Source organism: Pongo pygmaeus, chromosome 6, assembly GCF_028885625.2.
Source record: "Pongo pygmaeus isolate AG05252 chromosome 6, NHGRI_mPonPyg2-v2.0_pri, whole genome shotgun sequence".
Classification (NCBI taxonomy): Eukaryota; Metazoa; Chordata; class Mammalia; order Primates; family Hominidae; genus Pongo; species Pongo pygmaeus.
In genome coordinates this window covers 83,130,376-83,142,154 of record NC_072379.2, presented here as the reverse complement: position 1 = coordinate 83,142,154, position 11,779 = coordinate 83,130,376, and the positions used below count along the sequence as shown (strand labels likewise).

General features: G+C 37.2%; 1 pseudogene; it reads left to right on the top strand.

Annotated features, from left to right (window-relative positions):
• The first annotated feature begins 10,823 nt into the window (after positions 1 to 10,823).
• On the top strand, positions 10,824 to 11,470 carry LOC129040849 (grpE protein homolog 2, mitochondrial-like; annotated as a pseudogene).
• Positions 11,471 to 11,779: the final 309 nt, after the last annotated feature.

Sequence of the window (11,779 nt, the reverse complement as noted above, 5' to 3'; positions counted from 1 at the left end):
ACTAAGAAACAGTCACAGCCAAGAGGAGTATAAGAAGATTGGACAATGAAATGCTTATGGTGTCCTAAATGAAATATAGCAACAGAAAAAAGATATTGGGTTAAAAATAATAAAATCAATATACTAAATAATAGCATTCGTAGCAACCTGGATGGAAGTGGAGACTATTATTCTAAGTTAAATAACTCAGGAATGGAAAACCAAACATCATGTGTTCTCACTCATAATTGGGAACTAAGCTATGAGGATGCAAAGGTATAAGAATTATTCAATGGACTTTGGGGACTCGGAGGAAAGGGTGGGAAGGGGGTGAGGGATAAAAGACTACTCATTGGGTACAATGAATACTACTTGGATGATCTTATTAAATAATCCAAAAGTAGGGAAACAGGACTTGACTGTATGTATGGTGAGCAGGCCCCAAAATATATTCCTATGCCATATTGAGAAATTCTGAAAAAAGTGAATAGCTGTATTATAAATATTATTTTTAAATGTTAGAAATAATATTATAAATATTATTATATATTATAAATATAATATTTATAAATATTTTCAACCCATGATGTTGAAAAATCTTGGAAATCACCACTAAAGAACTTACTCATGTAACTGAATACCCATTCCCCAAAAACCTATTGAAATAAAAGATTTTTAAAAATTCAGAAAGAATATATATTCAAAAAAATAAAGTCAGGGATTTTCTCTGTTTCTGTAAAGGTTGACGATTACATTTCCATTTCTCAGAAAGACAGAGGGATTGGTGTGGTTAGGCTGTGTCCCCACCCAAATCTCATGTTGAATTATAGCTCTCATAATTCCCATGTGTTGTGGGAGGGACCCAGTGGGAGGTAATTGTATCATGGGGCAGTTTTGCTCATCATATTCTCATGGCGGTGAATAAGTCTCATGAGATCTGATGGCTTTATAAGGAGTTTCCCCTTATGCTTTGCTTTCATTCTTTCTTGCCTGCTGCCATGTAAGACGTGACTTTCACCTTTTGCTATGATTGTAAGGCCTCCTCAGCCACGTGGCACTCTGAGTCCATTAAACCTCTTTTTCTTTATAAATTACCCAGTCTTGGGCATGTCTTTATCAGGAGTGTGAAAACAGATTACTGCGGTAAATTGATACCTGTTGAGTGGGGTCCTGCTGTAAAGATACCCGAAAATGTGGAAGGGACTTTGGAACTGGGTAACAGACAGAGGTTGGAACAGTTTGGAGGGCTCAGAAGAAGAGAAGAAAATGTGAGAAAATTTGCAACTTCCTAGAGACTTGTTGAAGAGTTTTGACCAAAATGCTGATAGTGATATGAACAATAAGGTCCAGGCTGAGGTGGTCTCAGATGGAGATAAGGAACTTGTTGGGAGCTGTAGTAAAGGTGACTCTTGCAATGTTTTAGCAAAGAGACTGGTGGCATTTTGCCCCTGCCCTAGAGATTTATGGAACTTGACTTGAGAGATTTGATTTGATTTAGGGTATCTGGCAGAAGACATTTCTAAGCAACAAAGCATTCAAGAGGTGACTTGGGTGCTGTTCAAAGGATTCCATTTTAAAAGTGAAATAGAGCAAAAATGTTTAGAAAATTTTCAGACTGATTATGTGAGAAAAAAGAAAAAAACATTTTCTGAGGAGAAATTTGAGCCTGCTGCAGAAATTTGCATAAGTAACGGGGAACCAAATGTTAATCACCAAGACAATGGGGAAAATGTTTCCAGGACATGTCAGAGATCTTTGTGGCAGCCCCTCCCATTACAGACCTGGAAGTCTAGGAGGAAAAAATGGTTTTGTGAGCTGGGCCCAGGACCTCTCTGCTGTGTGCAGCCTAGGGACTTGGTGCTCCGCATCCCAGCCTCTCTAGCCATGGCTAAAAGGGGGCAAAGTACAGCTTGGCCCGTGACTTCAAAAGGTGCAAGCCCCAAGCCTTGGCAGCTTCCACATGGTGTTGAGCCTCCAGGTGCACAGAAGTCAAGAATTGAGGTTTGAGAACCTCCACCTAGGTTTCAGAGGATGTGTGGAAACAACTGGATATCTAGGCAGAAGTTTGCTTAAGGGGTGGAGCCCTCATGGAGAACTTCTGCTAGGGCAGTATGAAAGGGAAATATGGGGTGGGAGCCCCCACACAGAGTCCCTACTGGGGCACTGCCCAGTGGAGCTGTGAGAAAAGGGCCACTGTCCTCCAGACCCCAGAATGGTTGATCCACTGACAGCTTGCACCATGCACCTGAAAAAGTTGCAGACACTCAACCCCAGACACTCAACACTCATACTGGGAGGGAGTATGTACCCTACAAAGCCACAGGGGTGGAGCTGCCCAAGACCATGGGAACCTACCATCAGCATGACCTGGATGTATGACATGGAGTCAAAGGAGATTGCTTTGGAGCTTTAAGACTTGACTGCCCCACTGGATTTTGGACTTGCACGGGATCTTTAGCCCCTTTGTTTTGGCCAATTTTTCCTGTTTGGAAAATGTGTATTTATCCAATGCCTGTACCCCCATTGTATCTAGGGAGTAAACAACTTGCTTTTGATTTTACAGGCTCATAGGTGGAAGGGACTTGCCTTGTCTCTGATGAGATTTTGAACTGTGGACTTTTGAGTTAATACTGAAATGAGTTAAGACTTTGGGGGACTGTTTGGAAGGTATGATTGGTTTTGAAATGTGAGGACCTGATATTTGGGAGGGACTGGGGTGGAATTATATAGTTTGGCTGTGTCCCCACCCAAATCTCATCATGAATTGTAGCTCCCATAATTCCCACATGTTGTGTGAGGAACTGAGTGAGGGATAATTGAATCATGTGGGCAGTTTCCCTCATACTATTCTTGTGGTAGTGAATAAGCCTTATGAGAGCTGATGGTTTTATAAGGGGTTTCCCCTTTTGCTTGGCTTTGATTCTCTCTTGCTGCCACCATTTAATATGTGCTTTCACCTCTTGCCATGATTGTGAGGCCTCCCCAGCCACACAGAAGTGTGAGTCCATTAAACCTCTTTTTCTTTATAAATTACCCTGTTTTGGGTATGTCTTCATCAGCAGCATGAAAACAGACTAATACAGGGATGATTCTTGAGGATGGATATGGTTAGGAGTTCAACAATAATGAAGTTCAGAATGCCATGTACTTTCCATAGCCAAATAAAACAGAGATATTTACACTTAAAAAAAAAAAAGAAAAGAAAAGGCCAAGCACGGTTGCTCACGCCTATAATCCCAGCACTTTGGAAGGCCAAGGTGGGCGGATCACCTGAGATCAGGAATTTGAGACTAACCTGGTCAACATGGTCAAATCCTGTCTCTACTAAAACTACAAAAATTAGCTGGGCATGGTGGCGGGCACCTGTAATCCCAGCTACTAGGGAGGCTGAGGCTGGAGAATCTCTTGAACCCATGAGGCAGAGGTTGCAGTGAGCCAAGATCATGCCATTGCACTCTAGCCTGGGTGACAAGAGCAAAACTCCATCTCAGAAGAAAAAAAAGAAAAAAGAAAAGAAAAGAAAATCTGAATTACATGTGGATATTAGCTAATAATAATGTATCAATATTAGTTCATTAATTGTGACAAATGTATCATACATTAGTAGGATGTCAATACAGGAAACTGGGTGGGTGGTATGGGGAACTCTATACTATCACCTTAATTTTTCTGTAAATCTAAAACTATATTTTAAAAAGTTAGGGTTTTTTAGAAGTACATGTTAAAGCATAAAATGTTTAGGTGATTTGGGTTCATATGTATAAACTATTAGAAGTCTAAAGTCAATTGTATTCAATTCTTTGTCTATCATTTTTATTGATTTATAATTATGCATATTTATGTGTTACATGTGATATTTTGATGCTTGCATATAATGTGTAATGATAAAATCAGTATATTTAGGATACCCATCATCTCAAACACATTTATCATTTCTTTTTGTTGCAAACATTTCAAATCTTTACTTCTAGCTTAACTTCTTATTTTTCTTTCCTTGTTTTGCAATGGTAACTGCATTCTTTTCATAAAATGAGTTAAAAGTATTTACTTTCACTGCCCCAGGCTAAAATGTCCACATAAGTTCATATGCGTAATGTGCTATTCTGAAACCTCTTATTGCAATGTTTTTAATATAAATTCTTTTCAGAAACAATACATTATGGAGTTGTGTTTTCAACTTTACTGAGTGAAGGACATTAGCTCTTCCCTTTACATGTTCAAATAAATCTTACATTCAAAATGCAGGTCTCATATATATTACTTTTACTCTGAAAAGGAAAATGTGCCTTGTGAGATAAACAAAATACAGTGCAATATGTGAACACAATTATGGATCTTGAGGGCTAAAAGTGACCCTGAAATGAAGAACTCCCAGTACAGAATTGAAAAAATTATTCCAACAATGAGTAAATGATGGCAACCACGGCAAAAAGAAAGTAAAACAAACACAGCAAAATAAAACACTCAAAGCACATCATACGGTGAAAATATTTATAAATGTTAGAAATAATATTTTTAATAAAGTTCTTCACTTTTTTCAGAATTTCTCAATATAGCATATGAATATATTTGGAGGCCTGCTAGTCATATTTATATTAACGTACAGTCAATTCCAGTTTCCCTGCTTTTGGAATATTTAATAAGATCAAAAGCCCTTTCCTGACATAAAAATTCTACACAACCCTGGAAAAACTCTGGGAAGAAAGTTGTTTCCTTTAGGCAGGAATGCATATTCTGTGATTTAAAGGGGGGAAATTTAGCTCAAACTGGAGGGCTTTCACTAGAGCATGATAATGTTAGAACTACAGAAAGCAGACTTTAGGTATTTGGGAAAGAAATTAGTTGTGCTAAAAAATATTATACCAAATTTGAAATAGGACAAAGGAATCACCGTATTGCCTTTCAGTGTCAGAACACTGTGTAATAGGACCACCCAAGGATTATCTAATTCTCAAGGGGATGTACCTTTGTTTGATTTACCAGTTACCTTTGATAAAGGCCCAGGTTCTATGAATTACATGTCAATGGTATAGATTGTTTTGTCCAGTAGAGGTGCAAATGATTTCTCTCAGAAAAGATAACCCAAAAGGTTATAGTTTTATTGCCTTGTAGGACATTAATCAGTTTTATCTCTTAGTAAACTTTTTTCAGCAAGTCTTCTATTTCTTGACTATCAATCAACTTCTCGCTCTCCTTTTCTATTTCTCTCTCTTAATATCTCTCTGTCTCAGCCTTTCTATATATAGAGAGATCTCTCTATACACATATAAATATATATACTTTTCTGTCTAGCTAGAGGATTTTAAACACACCAATCATTGCTCTGTTTCTAGCTAAAAGATTGTAAATGCACCAATCAGCACTCTGTAAAAACGCACCAATCAGCACTCTGTGTCTAGCTAAAGGATTGTAAATGCACCAATCAGCACTCTGTAAAATGGACCAATCAGCACTCTCTAAAATAGACCAATCAGTGCTCTATAAAATGGACCAATCAGCAGGACGTGGGTGAGGACAAATAAGGAAATAAAAGGTGGCCAGCAGTGGCAACCCGCTCGGGTCCCCTACCCGCTTGGGTCCCCTTCCATGCTGTGGAAGCTTTGTTCTTTCACTCTTTTCAATAAATTTTGCTGCTGCTCACTCTTTGGGTCCACACCACCTTTAAGAGCTATAACACTCACCATGGAGGTCCACGGCTTCAGTCTTGAAGTCAATGAGACCAAGAACCCACTGGAAGGAACCAACTCCAGACACATCTTGACTTTACATTATTTCATATCAGGGTTTATTAAAACCTTGTTTAGTGTTTCAGGGTGGAAAGCAGTATTTTCAAGGTTTCACTTCCATAGGAACAGGATATATGTATATTCAGTAAATTCTCCATTATCCATGCCAATAAAGAACTTTCACATGAAAAATGAAAAAACCATAACTAGCCTACCACCTGAGATAGAGATAGGTTCCATCTGCAAAGTAAATGTGTGTTTCCACATCCATTCATATTTAAGTCTCATGACAAACACCATATAGTCAACTCCTGATTGTTTCCCACATATATTCTGTCTAAAATAGTGGTGCCACCCAGATTGAGGTTTTCCAACACACTCATATTTAGAAAACTTGGAAGTTTATCTTTCTTTTACTGAACTGCTTATCTTTATTACTGAGGCAAATTATACTTCTGACCAAAAGGCTAATGCATGAAGTAAGACTTTGGGTTTTTCAATCAATTTAAAAGACATTAAAATAGCACCATTTGCACAGTCTTCAGACATAAATGTGAGAAATATGAATATTTTAAATAAGTCAGGTGGAAAGGACAACCATACTGGATTAGGGTCGAAGAACCCCAGGTTCCAGTGGAGTTCATGCTACAGGTTTTACATGAGAAAATTAGCAAATAATCTGGGACTGTTTTTCTCAAATGAAAATCAGAGGACTGAACTGACATCTAGAGAATATCTCAGTTCTCCTCCATTCCATAATTCATTGGTTCCTCTAAGTTTTTTCAAACATGAAAATAAATTCCAAATAAAATTCTTGTGTTTATGAGAACATAAACATCTAAAATTTAAATAGGTATTTCTCCTAGGGTTAAGAAAAGAAAATAGTTGTAGTTGCACCACGTTTTTACACTTACTCAAAAGAGCTAACATAGCCAAGAAAAGCTTCTATGTAACTGTACCAGTTGAGACAAGATTGTAAGTATCTCTTAATCTTGGACAATCTGCAGTGTTTGTGATGTGTTGACTAAAAATGTAACTATATCAGTGCTATGGATTATATAATAACTTTTAAAAATAAACATTTCATAGATTGTCACATATTTATCTGAGAACACATAAATAAAAACTAACATGAATCATCAGGACATTCTCTTTTGAGTATGGCTGATAAAATCAATAGTAAAATCTACATAGCTCAAATGGCCAGCTTTGAAAACTAAAAACCTTATTCTTCAGTGTGAATTCTATCAGCTTTTGTTTTTCCAACATTTCAATTTTTCTTTTCCCTACCAAAAAAAAAATTGTCCCCACTTAAGTATTATCTTCAAGATCATTAATGTCGAAGTAAATGTGGTCTGACCAAATAATTTGGCACCATAGCTAGGACCAAAAAAAAAAAAAAGTAAATAACTTCCAGAAGAATTAAAACACAGCTCTTTCTATTGGTGTAGGCATTTCAATTCTGCTCTGTGACCTCCTCCCATTTAGCTAGAGATAGTTTCCATGGGAACTGAAGACTGTGCTCTACTGAGTCTTGAAACACACAAATATGAATTTTTGCTTCTTACAAGTGGGCAGCAATTTCTCTCTCTAATGCTTAATGGAAGACATTTGAATCTATTTTGGTTTGAGACAAAAACTGAAAGAAAGTCAGTTATGTCAATTATACTAATATACAATTTCAAAGCCTAAAATTAGATATTAGTAAAATTGAGGTGAGTACAGCATAGTAATATATGTCCCAGCTGTTCTAGCTTTTCTGGGGTATTTTCTTTTTCCACAGGGAGGAATATATTACTGTATTAAATACTTGTGCTACCATGAAAAAACTTTAAAATTAATTTTCTTAATCCAAGCAGATTTTCCATTGTCATTGTTGCTTTTAAATAATCTCTTATGGAATATAGAGTGCAGATTGTAACAATATAAAATATCAAAATAGATGTTTAATTTTTATGGGGCTTTTTTGGTAGAGACAAATTTGGGATAGATTAATGGGAATGTGCAAGTCAGCACATGAAGAAATAAAACAATTGCAAACTATTGAGTTGAAAAACAGGTACAGCTTTTCAAAAGTCTAAAAACCCAAAACCCATGACCTTATAAAAAGAAAATTGGTATTACTCAAGAACAGATGCTGACTTTACTTGAAAATATCTCTGCATAAATGTGTATAGCAAAGATAATAAAAACAGCTAAATCTACCCCAAGCTGAAAACAAAATCAACAAAAAGACGGTCAACTCCTTGGAGGAATATGTGTTTCTCTTGGTTGTGACACTGGTTACCAAGGTAGTGGTTATATTTGAGAGGCCCCTGGCTACAAATCCATGATCTTGAAGACTTTCGGTAGAATCTGAAGCAAACAGACCATTATAATAGACTAACTTGTGCTTTCCAGTGTTCAAACACCTAGACCTTAACAAGCCAAACTTCTCTTATTAAAAAGACAAAGCAAAAATCAGGCAATTATTGAAAATTTGGGATTAAAACTCTTTTTTTCCTTTTTTTTAAATTTTATTATTATTATACTTTAAGTTTTAGGGTACATGTGCACAACGGGCAGGTTTGTTACATATGTATACATGTACCATGTTGGTGTGCTGCACCCATTAACTCGTCATTTAGCATTAGGTATATCTCCTAATGCTATCCCTCCCCCTTCCCCCCACCCCACAACAGACCCTGGTGTGTGATATTCCCCTTCCTGTGTCCATGTGTTCTCATTGTTCAGTTCCCACCTATGAGTGAGAACATGCGGTGTTCAGTTTTTTGTCCTTGCGATAGTTTGCTGAGAATTATGGTTTCCAGTTTCATCCATGTCCCTACAAAGGACATGAACTCATTATTTTTTGTGGCTGCGTAATATTCCATGGTGTATATATGCCACATTTTCTTAATCCAGACTATCATTGTTGGACATTTAGGTTGGTTCCAAGTCTTTGCTATTGTGAATAGTGCCACTATAAACATATGTGTGCATGTGTCTTTATAGCAGCATGATTTATAATCCTTTGGGTATATACCCAGTAGACTGTAAATTAGTTCAACCATTGTGGAAGTCAGTGTGGCGATTCCTCAGGGATCTAGAACTAAAACTCTTTTTATTTTAACTTTCCAGATCAAAAAGAACATGTCAAGCCAGTATTTTTTTATATCCCATATATTTTAGAATCCTATAACAGGCATTGTAATAGGCAGGATAGAAACTAGCCCACATAATGTCTTCGTACAATTTAGAGGACACACTGGTGTTGAGGTTTACAGCAAATAAAGTGCAACTAGAATTTAAGCTCCCTCTCACCTCTTCATTCAGACACATTTGTGCAGTATATAAACTGCACAACTGTATAGGTGGCTCTGGCACGGGATCTTGAATATGCAGCGATGAATAGAACAGGCCAATCAACACAAGCAGAAAACAATAATTAGGATCTGATTATTAAAGGACTATTAGTATTTAAGCAATAAATACTAATTGGATCAACATTCATCGAGAACCTACTACGTTCTTACTATATAAGAAATACAAAGATAGGATCTGAGAACTACAAAAGAACTCTTGGCACATAATGACTCCATACAAACCCCTGCACTAAGAGACGTGATCAACCCTAACATGGCTTCTGGCTGCCTAAGGCTACATCCCTGGAAAGACTCAACCCCTCCTTGAGTTCCTGTCTGAAAAAGCTCAAGCCTGTCGAAAGAATTTATTGTTTGTTCTAGCCAACATTTGACAATAGGCCCCTGACTCCCCTTTCTTAGAGAATTTACTAAAAAGAGCTTATAATTGTAAATCCTTCCTCTGTAACTTTGAGATATATATGTATGTATCTCCTATGCCCCAGGGTATCTTTCTCAAGCACCTAAAAGCCATTCCTTTAAAATATAATAAGCAGGAAAGATAGAACCTCTGTATCTCAGTCTCTGTGGGAAGATAGAATTCCAACTTCAGTAATTGCCAGCTAGCATACACAGCTGGCCTAATCACATTTACACTGACCAACCTTCTTACTTACTTCTGGTAATTTTTTACTTCCCTGACACTACATGAGCCTGGCTCACTTTTCCTTCCTACTCCCTTATTCTCCTTTTAAAATGCCCCGTCCATCACCTCTGCACAAATTGGAATGGAGTTTATGTTGTTCCCTTACTGTCAGTAGTTACTGAATAAAATCTGTTTTTAGCATTTGATCTAATGTCCAGTTTATCTTTGAGAGATCTAAAGAAAATATTCTAGTATGGAAAACAACCATGTTCAGAAATGACTATAAAATGCAAAATGAAAATGCTATGATAGCACATTGATTAATTAAATTGAAAGTACAAAATAAGGCCTGCACATTGCTATAATAAAAATATAATATCTTAGAAGAAGGGAGAGATCCATTGTGCAGAGGTGAAAGGAAATATAGAAGTGGGACTTTAATTAGAAATATAGAAGTGGAACTTTAATTGTTTAACTTCAAACAAGAAAAATAGAATTGAATGTATATTGTCATATGTTCATATTACTCCAAAAGACCATAAGCATGGTCATAACTATACCAATAAATTCTAATAGCCGCAAGGGGAGAGATCTTGTCTGATTTTTTTTATATCTGCATTATCAATGTGTAAAATACAATGATCTCAATAAAAATTTATCAAATTAACTAATGAGATATCACTTATAAAAGGAAAGAAAGATATGTGATCTAAAAGACAGTTTATGCAAACTTAATTGGTTGCTTTCCCATTTTCTGTTGAAAGTTTATATATCAAGAAAATTTCAATCCTAACATGAATCTACAGAGGCTTTCCACATGTATATTTGAGGCTCCAAGTTTCATAAAGAATGATACAAGGAGAATAAAGGAGAGCATATAACTTAAATTTATTTAACCCTTAAATAATATTTATTATAAACATTAATTTTATAGAGATTGGAAAAAAATTACAGAATAAAATGAGACTACAGAGACAAGAGTGAGAAGATGCTAAATATAAAACTTAGACGACAGACTTTCCACATACACAAAATTAGTGTTGCAGTGTTTTTTAAAGTTAAAGTAACAGAAAATTGTAAAGATAAAATTACAGGGCAAGTGTGCATGCACTGCCTCGGTCAACCCAAGTCAGGAACATGGCTGTATGGTCGCTGGGGGTGGGCAGGCACCAGGTGCAGCACCTACTGGCCTTGAGTGCCTCATGGGAGAGCAAGGGATGGCCGCTTCCATTCTGCACTGCCACCCCGATAACTGCTGGTGTGGACTGCTGTCCTGAGGACCCTCCTGATGAGCTTGGGCCCTCTCTTGCCCAATGAGCCTTAAGGGTAAGCTGTTAAACTGGAGAAGGAAGTCCAGGATTTAACCATGAGATAGCACAGAGCTGTAGCTGATTATGAAAACATAAGGAAGCAAACCGAGAGATGTGTGGAAGATGCCAAGATAGATGGCTGACATTTTGGAGAAGACTACACAGTAGATTTCTGAAGAATCAGAGCCTGGGAACCAGAAGCTCACTCTGGAGAAGATCTTCCGAGGGTTGTCACTTTTAGAAGCAAAGCTGAAAAATGTGTTTGCCAAGCATGGCCTGGAGAAGCTATCACCCATTGGTGACAAATATGACCCCCAAGAGCATGAACTCATCTGTCATGTGACAGCTGCTGTTGGGGTACAGCCTAGCACCGTGACATTAATAAGACCAGATGGCTACAAACTTCATGGCTGCACCATTAGACTTGCCCGGGTGGAAGTGGCTGTGGAGTCTCAGAGAAGACTGTGAAGAGGCCATCAGGAACTGGATGTTCTCCCAGAGTCCAGTCACCTATGTTTCTTTTATTTATTAAACTAGGTTTGTATTGTACATGGGGTACTTCATGTGATGTGTTTTGGATTTAGTCATATTGGCTTTATTTCTAAGATATTCTATTGATTTAATGTGACCTGTTTGGTCTCATCAGAAGTCTTACCATTCAGCATTTGAGCAGTGTGACAAGTGTCCCGATGGCCTTTATCATAACCTGCTTAGGAAAATTAGTACTCTGATGAATTTGAATCCAAAATCCTTTTAACTATGTGTTTTCAACCACGT